The following is an 11,187-nucleotide window of genomic DNA, read 5'->3' on the forward strand; positions in this document are numbered from 1 at the left end:
AATGGGTGTGAAGTTTGCCTGTATCCCTTTAAAATGCTGAGGAGGTGGTGTGAGTAGGGTGGTTATCAGTGGGAGGAGAAAGGAGAGGGAGCCCCCCAGGGTTTTTTAAAGATGATGATGATGTGATGATGATGATAATAATAATTTTTTTAATTTTTTATATTAATTTATTTTTTAAAAATCTTTTAACATTTTCTTCAAAACCATTAAATCTTACCAGATGTTCACTTTAACTACATGAAACTACGTACATGTAAATACAGTACATTTAGGAATACATCACTGGTAGAATTCATTGTGTGTCCCTTTGTGTTTATCCCGCGTACACAGGTTTTGTATGTGAAATGGTAAGGGAACGGCCACAATTCAGAAAACCCTGCATTGGCATTAGCACAACTTTTCTCTTAATTCTTGCATAGGAAAATATATTGATAAGTATATTTTTGACGACAGTGATGGTAATTGTCTGGTACTTATTTGTCTCCCCTCATTTATTAGTCTGCAGTTGTTGCAGTTTGTCCTATACCAAACAAAGAATAACTTGGTTTCAAGTATCAGAAGTCCGACATGGAGCTCTGCTTAGACTTTTCTCAGTTGCACAATTTAAGGGCAATCAAAAGTTGTGGATGTACTTCACCAAGACTTTTTTAAATCGATGTTGTTATTGGGACTCTCTTTACACCATTTCAAACTGTTGCTATTTTAGTGCACATTGCCTGCTCATTCTGTGTTTTAGATGTCTTACAATTTGCTCTAAAAGGCACAAAAGATATAAAAATTAACACTTGTGTTTTCATGTCAAATGAGAAAAACATGTAAGTTATTAAAATGTGTAACCTGCACCATTTTGTTTTAGACCATTTTCCCCTGTGAGTCCAAATGAATGGGACTTATGCCCACAATGTGTTTAAGATTGAGGTGTCAAGTCAACTACAGTTGGCTGCTTGCATCTCTTCTAATTCCTTAAAATGCTTTTCTTACAGCTTATCTGTATAATACCTTGTAGGAAAGTGACAGGTATGCAACAAATACAACTTATAATATGAAGAGAGAAAGCTGTTTGTTTGTTTTATTTATTTATTTCAAGTATTTATACCGCTCTTCAGCAACACGGCTTTCAGAGTAACTTGCACCACAAGAAACAAGTGGGTTTGTGACTTCAGATTTGGACTCCAAATCTGAATTTCAACATTGGCCAAGGCCCTACAATCACTTCAGTATGGTGTAAATATCTACAGTGTACTTAATTACGCAACGCCATGTGAAATACCAGCTGTTGCAATGTAAGTCCATCAGTGGTCAATGCATGTGGCTGACAATCCATTGTACAATTCCAAAGTGCAGGTACAAAGGCCAATATGTTCAAGCAATGCCCACATTACACACTGCTCTGTGCTACCATTTGCGCACAATCATCCTATATGTGGCAACTCTGCTTATGCTGCTATTGGGTGGATATGACTGTTGAACATCCTCCCAAAAGGGGGGGGGGAATCACTCCATGTGCATGTGTAACTACAACTCTATATGTCATTAACAGGATTCCAGCCAATATGTGTGTTGTGTGTTGTAGAATCTGACAGCAGATAAACCAAAAACCTAAACAGGGAGGTACTATACCTATAAAAAATTACAGCCACAGTTATGGCAATTCTCCAACTATTTTACAGGGGTTAACAGTTCCAGCAGGGAATAGAATTACGGTGCAATACTGTGAAGTGTTTTCCTGTGGCACGTGCACTTCTAGTTTGTGTCTGCAATGTGCCCATGTTGTGCTCCTCCCCACCATCCCGGCAAGAAAAACAAGTGTGACAAAATCTTTATTCTTTATTCAGAAAGGACACAAGTACATTTTGGGAAAGGCCATGAGTCAACCTAACTTGAGTTTTCCTACAGAAAAAAACAAAAAGTGGCCATCTATGGAACGTGATTGTCTTCTCCCAAATGTATAAAATAAGGCAACATCCAGTACTGGATGGAAATATATGCTGATATGTGGGCTTAAAAAACCAAAAACCAACACCTCAGCACCTTGAAAATATGTGGATTCATCAGACAAAATATACAGGGTTCTGTAAGGAATAAATGCTACACGAGTTAATGTCTTCTGAGTTTTGACAAAGGGCAAGCAGGCAGATGAATATCTGATTTAGGCTTTATATTGCATAATGGAATGCGCAGTTTGGTCAGCATCTTCTGCCCTGTCCACACAGTTTGAAGACTAGAGCTGGTTCATCCAAAACCCTTCCATGGTCTCTCCATGCGTACTGTATTTTTAGGGAGGCCAGTGCTCTTCTTTCCACAAATGAAAGTGTGCCAGGACAGACAACTTGGGGTGAATCCAAACTTAACACAATTATAGCACATTGAAACCACTATAAACCGGCATGTTCCAACCTGTGCCAATTGGGGATTTGTTATTTGGTGCAGTACTAGATAGAATCCCAGAGCGCAATTATAAGCCAGGGGGAGTATACTTCTAAGGCTGCATTCTCATGGCAGAAATAATCCAATTGACACCACTTTAACTGTATGGCTCCAGGCTATGGCATTCTGGCTTTGTAGTTTGTTGGGTGGCAGCAGAACTAAACTACAAATCCCAGAATTCCATAGCATTGCATCATGGCCAAAGTGGTGTCAAAGTAGATTATTCTGCTGCAGTGTGATGGATTGTAAGTATCTCAAAAACATTTGATTCCAAGAAACCATGGGATGAAGTCCACAGCGGTTAAAGGGAGCCATCTGCTAAATTTTTCCCAACAAAGATACAGCCCTAACTGCCCATCAGATGCATTGAAGGCAATCCCCATAATCCCCACCCACTATCCTGCCTGAGTCTGATGGGATTAGTGTCTCATCTGGAAAGCACCAGGTTCCCTGCCGTAAGGGACCTTACAAAATGGGGGACTGGGTGACCTTCAAAGTATTCTTAAACAGGACTGCCTAGCATCCCTACTATTGGGCTATGCTGGCTAGAGATGTTGGGAGTTGCAGTCCAACAATATCTGAAGGCCAATGTATGCCTTACCTCTGCTTTATGTGAATGACTGCACAAACCACATGGTGTTCTCCTGATACTGTTGGCCTCCTCATGTTTTTATCGACCACTTCTGGCAGCCAGGCCTGGGTTTTATCCCACAGAAATATCTTTCCTGGCAAGTAATTCCTCATCAAGGTCTCCCCTGGGATCAGCAAAACAGAGAGAAGCGACCAACACGTGGACCAAAGAAAATAATGATTAAACGTTCTGGGGGACAGAAGGGGTCTTCTCTGCTGCTGCACACAGTGGCCACTTTCTTCTTTGTGCTTCTTTCCTTCCTCAGCAGTGCCAAGAGGCATCCCTCCATCCCGAACTTCACAGGACATACAACGTCCAACCCACTGCTCTTAACGCTCTGCGGATGTCTGCTTGCCTTCCTTCCAGCTGCAGCAAGAGTTGCCAACCTGCTGCTTGCCTCACAGGGCAAACCAAGGACTTGATGCCACTACTCTTCTTTGGTCCATCATAGAATGGGAGGACAGTGGTCCAAGGGGTTTTCAAACCATAGGAAGGAGCGAAGGGGACAGATGCTCCAGAATGCCCTCCAGCCAGCATAGCTTTGAGCCTTAAAATGGGCCAATCAGTTGTCCAAGTGAGTTTGCCAAGCCACCGAAAGGGGAGAGGGATGCTCCAATCCGTTATATTGTTCAACACTAGAGCTTGGAAAGGTTCCCTTTTGGGGACTATATTTCCCAGAATCCTCCACCAACCAGCATAGCATTGGCCCCTAGAAAAATGGGACAGTCTTTGGTCCAAGTGGGTTTGCAAAGCCACAGAATAGGGAGAGAGGAGGAGATGCTCCAGTCTCTGTGTTATTTAACCCCAGAGCTTGGAAAGCTTTCCTTTTTTGCGGACTACACCTCCCAGAATGCCCCCAGCCAGCCCCTAGAAAAACAGGACCAGTCCATGGTTCAAGGTGGTTTGCAAAGTCACAGAACAGCCTGACTGTCAGGAATTCCTACTAATGTTGAGGTGGCAATCTCTTTTTCCTGTAGCTTGCATCCAGTTGCTCCAGGTCTGTCTCTGGAGCAGCAGAAAGAAAAAGCTTGTTCCCTCCTCAAATATGACATCCCCTCAAGTATTTAAAACAGGCGCGATCAATCACCTCTTAACCTTCTTTTCTCAGGTTAAACATCCCCAGCCCCCTACTACGTCGTTCCTCATAGGGCACAGGTTTCCTGACCTTTCCACCATTTTGGTGGGGGAGGGGGGTAACAAGGGCCCCCCTTTTTTGGACTACAGCTTCCCAAATGGGATTCAGGGAGCTGTAGTCCAAAAAAGAAAAGAGGGAACTTTCCCAAGCTCTGTGAAGTCCCGAAGGCTTTGACGGGTTTGGGGGGGGGTCTGCTGGCTCTGTTCTGGAGGAGTGTCTCTTCTTCTTCCCGCTGCCTCTGCAGCCTCCCCAGGGCCTGCTTCCCCGTTGGCCCTGGCAGCTGGAAGGCTCCCGAGGGTTCCCCGAGGCCAGAGGGCTTCCCGACGGAGGAGCGGACAGAAGGAGGGCGCCATGTTGCGGAGAAAGGCGGAGGAGAGGGGCATCTCCATCCCTTGGGAAGCCTTCGGGGCCAAGGGCCCAAACGCCACTGCAGAACAACCCAGTTTGAGACCGCTTTGCCTTCCCTCGCTCAGTGCCAGGGGAATCCGTGTGAAGTGTAGTTTTTGGGAGACGTTTAGCTTCTTGCCCAGAGAGCTCTGGTGCCACAATAAACTCAAAGTTCCCAGGGATTCCCTAGCAGTGAGCCTCAATGGATTGTTTCTGCAGTGCGTTTTGTACCGAAGAGGGTCGGGGCGGCGTCGGGGCTTCTCCTCTGGCCCTCCTCCCTGGCGGGGTGCTCCTGCTGGGGAGGTTCCTGCATGGCCGAAGGGGAGGGCTCTCCTCCTCCCTGGAGGGGATTCCCGGTGAGACTGGCCAGCCCTAGGGCGCGGCGGGTGGGGCCTTTCCCCTCCGGCGTCGGAGGGCGAGGGGTGTGAAGGGCCGGCGGGCCGGGAGGACGAGGCGTTGCTGGCAGTTCCATGGAGAGGCTCTCGCGGGGGTTGCCCTGGAGCTGGCCACTGGTGCAGGAGGATGGCGGCGAAGAGGAAGAGCTGCAGCTTGGCCAGCCGCTCCCCGATGCAGCGCCGCTTCCCCCGCCGAGGAAGAGCAGCACTGGTCCGCCCGCTCCCGGTCCAGCCTGGGCGGCTGCCTCCCTCCAGGAAGCGCCCGGGGTCGAAGCGCTGGGGCTCCTTCCAGCGCCGGGGGTGTGGTTTGACGGACCACTGGTTGACGGCAAGACCACGGTGCCTTCGGGGATGTGGAAGCCTCAGGGCCACGTCGGAGGTGGTGGCGTGCGGGATGTGTCAGCGGCACGAAGCTGGAGTAGCGGAGGCTCTCGTAGAGGAAGGCCTCCAGGCGTGGGCAGGAAGGCCGGTTCCTCCCCCGGGGCACCGCCCGGGTCCCACCACCGAGTCCAGCTCCTCCTGCAGCTGCCCTCGCAGCTCCGGGTGCTTCGCAGCAAGCCAGCAGCACCCAGGCCATGGCCGGTGGAGTGGTGTCTTGGCCGCGCCCGAAGAGGTCCGCGAGCGTCCCCTCGACGTACTCCTCCTCCTCGGCCAGCAGCCCCTGCCGCTCCACATGGAGCCCAGGATGGCCGTCGCTCATGTCCCGCGGGGGCTCCCGGGCCGGAAGGCCCAGCCGTGCTGGGCCACTTTGCCCCGGACGAAGTCGTGCATCTCGCGGGTGAGGGCCTGGGAAGTCTCGGAAACGCGCGGACCGGGTGGGAAGGACCTGCCAGCCAGGGCAGCACGTCCACCCAGGCTCCCGGAGGCCACCGTCTGCCCGAAGCGGTCGTTGCGGCCCAGCAGGGCCGCGGAACTCGGCGTCGTCGTGTGCCGTAGCGCTGCCGACAAGCGAGGCGCCCAATCACCTTGGCGTCGTTGGCACCGTCAGGCAGCGGGGCCGGGTCGACGTAGCCTCCGCAGCAGGGGGGGCCCTGGCCGCTCCGCCGGATCAGCTGGGCGACAGCTCCAGCGCCTCCTCCGCCACGTGTGCACTCGTGCTGCTCGAAGAGCGCCTGCCGGGAGCTGGGCCGTCGAGAAGCCCTCAGCGTGTGGCCTGGGCCAGCTTCTTCTGGGCCCGCCAGCGCGCGCTGTAGCTGCGAAGGCCAGGCTCTTCCCCTCCGGAGACAGGCCGAAGGAGGGGAAGTCGGGCTGCGGCGGCGAAGGGGCCCCCCAGCTGCAGCAGGGCCTCCGGATGGGCGCCCCTCCCCGTTCAGCACACACCACCCTCCGGCGGCCCAGGCGCAGCTGGAAGACCGGCCCGAAGCGCCCCGCAAGGCGCAGAAGGTGCGGTGCGGCAGGCGGCCCAGCTGCGGCACGTTGCCCAGGAGCGGCCAGCCGACGGGGCCAGGCAGCGGGGCGGCCCTTCGGCCCCGGAGCCCCCTTCCTCCTCGCCCACAGCAGCGCCAGCAGCAGCAGCGCAAAGCAGGCCACAGCCGCCCCCTCCGCGCCCCACGGAGCCAGGCACCGGCAGCCCCTTCGAGGCCGGCCTCCAAGGAGCCCATCCCGGCTAAGAGGGCCAGGGCCGCCCGGCCTCGCTCTTCCCAGGGGCCCGCTAGTCGGGAGGGCTGCCCCAAGCCACAGACAAACAACGGGGCGCTTCAAGGGCGGCTGGAGGCGGGCTACCGCCGCAGCCCCCGCTCGCCTTCGAAGTTCTCCCGCGGCTTTGCTTCTTTGGGGTGTGAGGCGGATGAGCCACGTTCAGCCCGGGAGAGGGGGCTTCCGAGGGCCGCCCCGTCTTGTCAGCACAGGTTCTTGTGGCTCCTTTTGCCCCGAAGTTGTACTTATTCTCAGGGACCCCCTTCGGAAAGGCCTCCCGGCCCGCTGCTCTGAGGAGCTGCGAGCGAACGATGCCCCTCCGGCTTTATATGCCCGTGAGGAAGGAAGGGCCGAGCTTTCCCTCTGCGCCTCCTCCCCTTTTGGGGCTCCAGAGTCAGTCCTCTCTCCTTTCTTCTCTCTCTTTCTTCCTTCATTCTTCCATCTCTTTCTTTCCTTCTCTCTCTTCCTTCTTTTTATTCTCTCTCTCTTTCTCTCATTCTCTTCTTTTCTCCCTCCCCCCCAGCCCTTCCGCCCTTTCCTCAAAGAGAGGACGGAGGAGGCCTCCCTGGCACCTTCCCTCCCGCCAGGGATGGTGGTGTGATGTCGGGGGCTTTCCAAAGGCCTCCTGGGCCAAGCCAGCCTCCTCCTCGCAGCAGCAAGCAGCAGACCCAGGAGATGGACAGAAGGCGAGCCGGAAATGCTACTGGACTCTGCCAGGCACCCTTGGCTGCAGCCCCACTGAAGAAAATCCAGTTTGAAACTGGTTAATGAACTGGTTAGATGCTGTGGAAATCCTGGGAATTGTAGTTGTGGGTGGCACCAGAAACTCTCTGACAGAAGCTAATGTCTCACAAAACCACAGTTTCCAGAATTCCATAGCATTGAGCCATGGCAAAAATCCATCAGTGATACCTTTACTGGCCAACCAACATGCCATAACCATTTGCCATGGCAGTTGAAAGCGGCGTCAAAATGGATTGTTTTCCAGCAGCCTGAAATATATCCCTATGGATCAAATCCAAAGAATCAGCTTGGTATCAAGACCACTGTTGTTCCCTCGCATTCAGTCGGGGCAGTTTAAGCAAGTACTGAATGCCCTCCCCCTGACTTTGTGCCTGGTTTTTCCTCTCTGCTGGGAAATAGGAAAGTTTCCTGAGGATTATTTTTTAATTTCGATTTTGTTGCTGTTTGACAGTTCGCACCAGCTCCATGTGCCCAAAGGACTGTCGCTTAAAGCTGAGGGAAGGAAATGGCGACTCTACACACACACCCACACACACACAAGTGGGCAGGGACAAGCTTGGCTATGGTTGACCCAGGACTTCAGTGTCAGGCCTGTGTGTGTGGTGTGTGTGGCTTGTTACGCGATGTTGAAGCTTGCAAAAGTTACTGTCTGGTGTAGCCAGATCTTTTAAATATTGTGATAGTTTAATACCACTTTGTTTGTCAGTTTTGTAGGTTTTTAATTGTATTTGTTTTTTAGACTTTAGATCCCAGTCTTGGGAAGAAAGTAGGATAGAAAATAAGATAATGCATCTAACAGAACCCCTGCCATCATGACCACTGGCCATGCTAGCTGGGGAATCATGAGTGTTGTTAGTTAGAGAATATTAAACGCAGATCAAATTACCTGAAGGACCATCCATTTCAACTCTCTAACAGTGATTGACACCCACCTCAAAAGCATCCCCCAAGAGACCAGAACGACCGTTTCCAACTCGCTCCACTGTGTTGTTGTGTGCCTCAACTCGTTTCCAACTTATGGCAACCCTAAAGCAATCTATCATGGGGCTTTCTTGGCAAAGATTTTTCAGAGGAGGTTCGTTGTCGCCTCCCTTTGAGGCTGAGAGCATGTGACATAAGACTAGGTTTAGAAACTAGAAGTGCAAGTCCTTATGTCGCATGCTCTCAGCCTCAGAGGAGAAATGCTTAACCTACAGTCTTATGTCATCAAAAGAGAAGGCAGCATTGTAGAGCTAGTTAATTACAGCTCCATCTGGAATTCATTCATTATTGTTTGCAGCCATGAACATTCCTGGCTTCCGTGATTCCTTGTGCTGTGTCTCAAGCCTTTTTAGTGTAAAGAAGGGCTGGATGCCTAAATGGAGATAGACTAAAACCCATGTCAGAATTGCCACTGCAGTTCCTTATAACTACCATTGGGTGCCAACAAAGGAGGGCTATTGGCCTTTTTTTCTTTTTTCACCTCTGCCTGAGCAGCAGATGGGCTTTGCAGTACATGCCTGCTTGATCGCCCTCCAAACAGCCCAAGGAGCAATGGGGGAGGCAAAGCGATTTTGGGAAAGGAGGCTCATTCCAGAGGAACTATGGGATGGGCTTTGCAGGACATCCCTGCTTGATCACCCCCCAGACAGCCCAGGGAGCAATGGGGGAGGCAAAGCAATTTTGGGGAATGGAGAGCCTGGACGCTCAGGGATCTGAGGGGGGGATCGAGCCTTATCTTCTCTCTTCCCCAAAGATTCTCTCCCCATTAATGAAGCCCACTGCCTTCTCCTCCTTGATCCGATTTGCCAAGCCTCCTTCTAGTCTAGGGAGACACAACAGAAGAGCCTCGGATGCAGCCGATTTTCATTGGCTGCCCCCCCCCAAAAAAAACCCCAAGATTTGTGACATCTGAAGCCTAGGCGTTTGATTGACAGCTTGTGGACACAAATGGGAATGGGGAGCAAGTTAATCCGCTTTAAAATAAAGCGATTTAAAATAAATGGGAACGAAAACAGGGTCTAAATGAATCATGGTAATTTGCCCCTTTTGGTAATGGAAACGATGGAAAAAAATTGAATTATTCCTGGAACATAATCCGAATCAGAATCACCCCGATATAATCCATTTTATCTGCCAACTGAGAACGCCCCCAAAGAATCGTAGAGGTGGAAGAGACCACAAGGGCCATCCAGTCCAACCCCCCTGCCTTGCAGGAACTCTCAATCAAAGCATCCCCAACAGATGGCCATCCAGCCTCTGTTTAAAGACCTCTAAGGAAGGAGATCCCACTACGCTCCGAGGGAGTTTGTTCCACTGTCAAACAACCCTTACTGTCAGAAAGTTCCTCCTAATGTTGAGCTGGAATCTCTTTTCCTGCAGTTTGCATCCATTGTTCCGGGTCCTGTTCTCTGAAGCAGCAGAAAACAAGCTTGCTCCCTCCTCAATATGACATCCCTTCAAATATTTAAACAGAGCTATCATATCACCTCTTAATCTTCTCTTCTCCAGACTAAACATCTCCAGTCCCTAAGGCGTTCCTCATAGGACATGGTTTCCAGACCCTTCACCATTTTAGTCACTCTCCCTTGGACACGCGCCAGTTTCTCAATATCCTTTTTGAATTGTGGTGCCCAGAACTGGACACAGTATTCCAGATGGGGTCTGACCAAAACAGAATACAGTGGCACTATTAGTTCCCTTGATCTAGACATTATACTTCTATTGACTTGAGCATCTGCAATTGTTGGTATCTGCAGGGGGGTTCTGGAACCAACCCCCACAGATATCAAGAGCCAGGGGTATCACCAGGGAGTGCTAGTGGGTGCATACCGCACCAGGTGACACCTTAAGTGGGACAATACCACTGCTCCCCAAACATCTCCCTTTTGGCAGAAATGGGTTGTGGTTTGCCTGTATCCCTTTAAAATGCTGAGGAGGTGGTGTGAGTAGGGTGGTTATCAGTGGGAGGAGAAAGGAGAGGGAGGCCCCAGGGTTTTTTAAAGATGATGATGATGATGATGATGATGATGATGATGATGATGATGATGATGATGATGATAATAATAATAATAATAATAATAATAATAATAATAATAATTTTTTAATTTTTTAATATTAAATTTATTTTTAAAAAATCTTTTAACATTTTCTTCAAAACATTAAATCTTACCAGATGTTCACTTTAACTACATGAAACTACGTACATGTAAATACAGTACATTTAGGAATACATCACTGGTAGAATTCATTGTGTGTCCCTTTGTGTTTATCCCTGAGTACACAGGTTTTGTATGTGAAATGGTAAGGGAACGGCACAATTCAGAAAACCCTGCATTGGCATTAGCACAACTTTTGCTCTTAATTCTTGCATAGGAAAATATTGATAAGTAGTATTTTTGACGACAGTGATGGTAATTGTCTGGTACTTATTTTGGCTCCCCTCATTTATTAGTCTGCAGTTGTGCAGTTTGTCATATACCAAACAAAGAATAATTGGTTTTCAAGTATCAGAAGTCCGACATGGAGCTCTGCTTAGACTTCTCAGTTGCACAATTTAAGGGAATTCAAAAGTTGTGGATGTACTTCACCAAGACTTTTTTTAAATCGATGTTGTTATTGGACCTCTTTACCATTTCAACTGTTGCTATTTTAGTGCACATTGCTTGCTCATTCTGTTGTTTAAGATGTCTTACAATTTGCTCTAAAAGGCACAAAAGATATAAAATTTAAACACTTGTGTTTTCATGTCAAATGAGAAAAACATGTAAGTTATAAAATGTGTAACCTGCACCATTTTGTTAGACCATGTTCCCCTGTGAGTCCAAATGAATGGGACTTATGCCCACAATGTG

General features: G+C 49.6%; 1 pseudogene; it reads right to left on the bottom strand.

Annotated features, from left to right (window-relative positions):
- Positions 1 to 686: 686 nt before the first annotated feature.
- LOC121926842 lies at positions 687 to 6,576 on the bottom strand (annotated as a pseudogene).
- Between the last annotated feature and the right edge of the window lie 4,611 nt (positions 6,577 to 11,187).

This window comes from Sceloporus undulatus, chromosome 1 (genome assembly GCF_019175285.1).
Source record: "Sceloporus undulatus isolate JIND9_A2432 ecotype Alabama chromosome 1, SceUnd_v1.1, whole genome shotgun sequence".
Lineage (NCBI taxonomy): Eukaryota > Metazoa > Chordata > Lepidosauria > Squamata > Phrynosomatidae > Sceloporus > Sceloporus undulatus.